Here is a 6,176-nt window from a genome sequence, read left to right on the forward strand (position 1 = left end):
CATGATGATCTTTCTCTTGGTGGATGATCACTACCTCCCTTTAGCAACCCTTACTCATCCCTCTAAATCGGCCTACTTTAGAACTACATCTCTCCTAGCCTCCTTGATCAAATGAGTTGATTCTCACTTGATTTTATTGCCTTCATACTAAGGCCTCCTTAAATATATTTTCCTAGCTAGGCCTCTTAGGAACCATCTAGAACTTACAGGTTTTATCCACTTAGACCTTAGGAAATATTAATTTTCCTTTTTAATTTTCTTTTAGATTTTAAACCCCATCTGGGGTCCAAAAACCCTTCGCTTGGGTTTTTTTCCCAGAAATCCTTTTGTGACCAAACTCACACAAAACTATCTCACTAGGCTTCTGGAGTACCTCCCAATCTATAGAATTCAATAACATAGTAATTGTAGTAACTTTAACTTGGTCAAGATCTTATAGTCAACCGAGGACTTGGTTGGGTTCCCAAGTTGCAAATTAAGTAAGGGTAGTTGTGAGGGCATGCTAGCTACAAAGTGTTAGGGTATGCCAAGGAATGAAAAGGCATGCTAAAACATGTTGAAAAATTTAAATGCATGCTAAGAAGTGTTAGGGAGTGTCGAGGTATCACAAGGGAGAAATAGGTCAAAATGCATAGAAATCAACAAATAAGAGTGTGAGCCAAGGAGATGCAGTGAATTCTAGTGTGCCAAGGATGAAGTCTGTTAGGAGAAGTTCATAATAGGATTTGCAAGAGGCAAGCCTATGAATGCGATAAGGGTATCAACCAAGTAATTTTAGAGAAACAGATACTTTGTGCTGGGAACAACACTACTTTGCCTTTATGTAATGCCCTAGTTAATCTTATCATGAAAATTTTAATAGTGTTTATATTACCTAAAAATATTGACTTATAATTATCATGAAATATTGGTAGATACCTACATTTGTGAAACTGCAAATTTATTACTGATATAAATTTTATTATTGTTATTATTCAATTCCCAACTTGTCTTCTCAAATTTAAATTTTGATAGGATATGGTCTCCTTCCATTTATTCCAATTTAAATATCCATATTCCCAAAATTTCCTCTCAAATTTACTTGAGAGAAGATATGGTCCTCTTCAATTACTTACCAAATTATATATCCATATCTTATCCCCAAAATGTCCTCTCAAATTTACTTGGGTGAAGATATGGTCCTCTTCAACTAATTACCAAATTATATATCCATATCTTATCCCCAAAATGTCCTCTCAAATTTAATTGGGAGAAGATATGGTCCTCTTCAATTAATTACCATATTATAAATCCATATCTTATACAAAAATTGTTCGCTCAAATTTACTTGGGAGAAGATATGGTCCTCCCCAATTAATTACCAAATTAAATATCCATATCTGATCCCAAAAATGTCCTCTCAAATTTACTTGGGAGAAGATATGGTAAGAAAAGTCAATTGAAAGGATGAGGGGGTAGTTATGACATTAATGACAGGTAGTTGAGGTGGGGGGGAGAAAGAGGCATAAAAAGGGAAGGATGAGGAGAGGAGGGGGGAATCCTTGGTCTTGGTCTTGGTTTTGGTTTTGGTTGTGGTGTTGGAGAGTTTTGTTTTGGGAGGAAAGTGGAGAAAAGAGAAGGGGGAGAAGGAGAGTGTTTGTTTAACTTGGACACACTACATCTGGTTGGACTTGGGTTCGGAGGGCTAGGGAGCCTATGGAGGTTCCCTAGGCTAGGAAGTACTTCCTAGTTGGTTGGGAGGTAAATCCAGTTGGGTAGTCAAGGGGAGCATCCCAACAGAGTTAGGAGCTCAGGAGCATCCTAACTAAGCTATTGGAACATGTATTCCTTTGTTTATTGATTACTTATGTAAATGGTTGTAATGAAATTCTTACTTAATTAATTTGTGGTAAAAAAAATAATTAATGGTATATCATCATCAAATGAATGTTTAGATAGAGAAGTTATTTCCCATTTTATTGTATTTAAAAATTTGAGAAATTTAGTTTTTTTCAGGACCCTAGGAGGGGGCCTCACATGTGGTATCAGATCCGGTTCAAAATCTGGACCCAAGACCCACTAGACACAAATATAACCTAAAAGAGTTTATAACCCTCATCATTGCTTGTAAGCATTTTTATTATAAAAATTATGTGGAACTAATTTCATTTAAGACTAATTTAATGATTTTTTTTCTCCATTTTACCGGCAATTTAGAACTTCTTTTATCATACTCTGTGTATTTCTTTTAGCCATTTATCAACACATGCCATATGGTACTCATGGTGACAAGGAAAAACCCAAATTTTATCTCCTTCCTCATATTCTGCAAGGAAAATGTAGCACTGTGCTGCTTCATCATTTACATTTTCATTTTTCTCAGGTTTCTTGTGATTCCTGATGGGAAATGAATTGACAACAGACTCAGGTGCTGGAAGTGAGACATGAGATAATGATGTTGTCTATGAAAGAGCAACTGATTGTCAATGAATCTCATCTGGTACCTCAAACAATGCCTCTGCAAGCATCACTATGTGTGAAATGCTTGCATGTGTGCTTGTCTCTTCTAACATCACATAAGCCTCACAAGAGCAGTGACCATCTGCATGGGTACTAGATGCAAAAAACCTTGAATGCCCAGAAGAGGTTTCATTCAGAACTCTACATAATCTTTACAATGCCCAAACCTATGATCTGAAATGCCATCTCCTTTCTCTTTTGAGTTAGAGTTGCGACCATTATTGAGTACATCATATTCTAAAGCATCATCATATAGTAATCCACAAAAATCAAGAAGTGACCTATCCTTTGTAGAACCAAGATCATTGATGTCATATACTAGAAAAAGCATAGCTGGAGTCAAATTCCTCCTCCTAGAAGTTCCTCTGGTCAAAGCATCTTACAGTCTCCTCCAACTGTTCCTTCTCAAATTTTGATTGCTGACATGTCCTGTTGAACTAGATGATTCATTCGATGAGAGACTTAGCGCCTCTACTTGAAGCATACTCCTGCTCTCTGATTCTCTTAGCTCAGGATTAGTCCCTAATAAATCTTGAGAAATAGATTCTTCAATTATTAACTGACCTCTAGATCATGTAGAATCTGGAACCACAGAATGGAGATACTTGCCCTAGTAAATGAAGAAAATTTGGGCCCAAAATGCATCTAGCTAACATCAACCATATTCAGAATCGAGGACCAACGAGCCAACACACAAGACCAAGCATCGAGGGGGCACAACACCAAGCAACATCATGGGGAAGAGGAGCATACTACATTGCACAATGCATCCCTTCGTGTTCTCCTATGAAAAATGGGTCTCCTTCTGTCGTGAGCAGGGCACCCATACCCTCATCCAAAGATTGTGAAAGTGATGCGATCCCTGCATGAGATGTAAATGCAATGGTTGAGTAAAGATCCAATAAATATTGGGTGTCCTCGCAAATGGTTTCCATCACGTTTTATTTTTATTTTTGTCATTGGTAAATTCCACCACAATAGTGGGACACCAGAGAGCCTCTGCGCCTTGTCACTGTAGGATGTCGTTCAGTCTATGAGCATGATCAGTGGGTGTTGTCAACGCAATTCTTCTTTAGTTCAATACTATAGTCCCCAAAAGCCCTTTGTAAGTTTCATTTCTGGGATGGTGCATCTCACAAGTGCAATCCCAATTATTAAAGTAGTAACAGACCCAACAGAACAAATTCCAGACATTTCACAGATCAAAATAATGCCTAAATTTTAGAAGCTCAGCAAACATCATCTAGTCAGATATACTAATATATATCGATTCCTCTGTATGATTTTTCATGCAAAGAAGAATCATTTGTTTCATCTCCCTGGCCTATTTATCCTCTAATGCCTCTTTTGTATTATCATCCAACAGATAAAAGACTAATGATTCAAGAACTAAATTTCTGGTGATGCCAAAGGTCCTAGCATAATCATCCACTATATTTCTCCAGTCTGTGTTAGGAACATTCCAATGGCGATCAAATAAGTAATAAAATAAAAATTCCTCTTTTGCAAGGATGAGACCAGAAATTCCCTCTAGAAAAAGAAGATCAACAGCTGCACCCAAATTTTCTGGTGGATATGCAGGTCGATCCAGTCCATCCTTGAATGGTGACTAAGATAAATTCCCCCCTTGTCGCAACCATCTTAGTTCATAGGCCTCTTTTCCTATTTCTCCATCATAATCTTTCCCTATGCTTAGATTAGCTAAGGCATCCTCAATGAACAAAGTTGCTTGAGATTGAGACACAGACAATGATGTATTATTTGAATAATCAAGCCAGGCTCGCCTAGATGCTACATCCTTTCTCTCATGAAACACACTTCTCCAATGAGATATGCTCATATAGCGACATTGAACACCCTCAAGAAAGTTGTGCCTTGCACACCAAGCCATTACCTCCAAATGTTGTTTCACTTTGGATGTAGTCTCCAAAAGATGTTGTAGCTCTAACAATTGAGGTGAAGGTAAATCCAAAAGCCATATTTCTAATACTTCTAGCACATTGACTATAGCATCGAGTTGTGTTGTATACTTACTGAATACATTTGACTGAATGCCAATATTATAAAGCTTTGGAAAACTAAATATAACATTCAATAATGTTCTCTTGCGCCAACCCTTTACAAATCCTCCATCAAGAAGCATAACAACAATAGCATCGCTGGAAACAACACTTTCATCCATACAAACATCTATGACATAATGGCAAACCAGGGATATCAAATTATTCTCCAAGGAAACATTAAAAAAAGAATAAAGATGCTGAACATCTTCAGTCCAACATTGGCCATCTCCTTTACTTTCCATAAAATTTTCATCAGCTTTTCTAGAGATAAGGCCAGCTTCCAGACATTCATTGTAAAGACACAATTCTGTAGCTCCATCATGCTTTGGAACTGGTACCCTACAGATAGGACATACATCACACTGTTGACTACATTCCATGCACAAAGATGCATGACCACAAGACATCAAAGCATGATGAACGAATCGCCCACAGCTACTCAATTCTCTTATGGCATGACACTTCTCAACTTTTGCCTCACTGCACAGATCAAGAGGATCAATGTTTGCTAAGTGCTCTAGTGCATCCTGTAGACTCCCAAATTTTTGCATAGATGTTAAGGAGAGCACACTCCATAAAGGCACCAGACTCAAACTCAATTCTAGTTATCTCTTCAAGGATCTCTTTAACACTTGCTAGGTTGGAATATGCTGGTAGCACAAATCCCAGTTCATTGCATTTCGTAAAACATTCCCAAGGCCTCCTTACCATGGTCGGTTCTAGCATAAGTTGTAATCAATGTAGTCCTTGATACCCCATTTCCTTCCTTCGTCTGGTTAAAATCTATGCAAGAATCCCCTAGAAACCCAAACTTCACATACTTTCAACAATTGTCTTTCCCTAATAATTCATTTCCCCAATAATTCATTTGCAAGAAAAGCCTTAGAGACTCCTCTTCCATTCCATTTTGTGCACACCCTCCAATTATCATGGTCCATGACACGGTATCTCATTTCTGCATTTTTCTGAATATATTGAGTGCCTTCTCTATGTTCCCACATTTTGCATACATGTCCACCAGGGAATTCTCCACAAACACATCGCATTGAAGTCCTCTTTTAATTATCTCTTCATGGATATCCACACCCTATTCCAGAGCTGCCAAGTTGGCGCATACTGGCAGAATACTAGCAAAGGTTTTCAAGTTGGGCTTCACACCCACCATTTTCATTTTTCTAGAACTTCGTCAGTACCAAAAAAAGAGTAATACCACGACTTTCTGCAAGCTTCTATGATGACCCAATTACTCGTAGAAGTGTCTCTGGACAGACATAAATAATGTCATACATGCCTACCAAAGATCGACCCTGGGATCTTTTGTTTGGTTGAGGAAGGGGTTCAAACCCTAGATCTTTGTAGATGAAAGACCTGTTGTCAATGCGCTTTACCCTTATACTTGGCTCAACCCTATCAAACTTTACATATATCAAACTTTATATCTAGTTGGTATGAAAATTGTCATAAACCAAATAATAAATAATTAATATAATTGTTAATTGAGAACTTGAAATTTATAAATATTATAGTAAATAAAGTAGAGTATAAAGTTATCTAATTTAAAATAGAGTATATATATATATATATATATATATATATATATATATATATATATAT

The 6,176-nt window shown here is 37.2% G+C and overlaps 1 pseudogene; it reads right to left on the reverse strand.

Annotated features, from left to right (window-relative positions):
* Positions 1-2,207: 2,207 nt before the first annotated feature.
* Positions 2,208-3,693, reverse strand: LOC149182548 (uncharacterized; annotated as a pseudogene).
* Between the last annotated feature and the right edge of the window lie 2,483 nt (positions 3,694-6,176).

Source organism: Pinus tabuliformis, chromosome 3_2 (genome assembly GCF_031772625.1).
Source record: "Pinus tabuliformis cultivar Carrire ecotype Pingquan chromosome 3_2, CPIR1, whole genome shotgun sequence".
NCBI lineage: Eukaryota > Viridiplantae > Streptophyta > Pinopsida > Pinales > Pinaceae > Pinus > Pinus tabuliformis.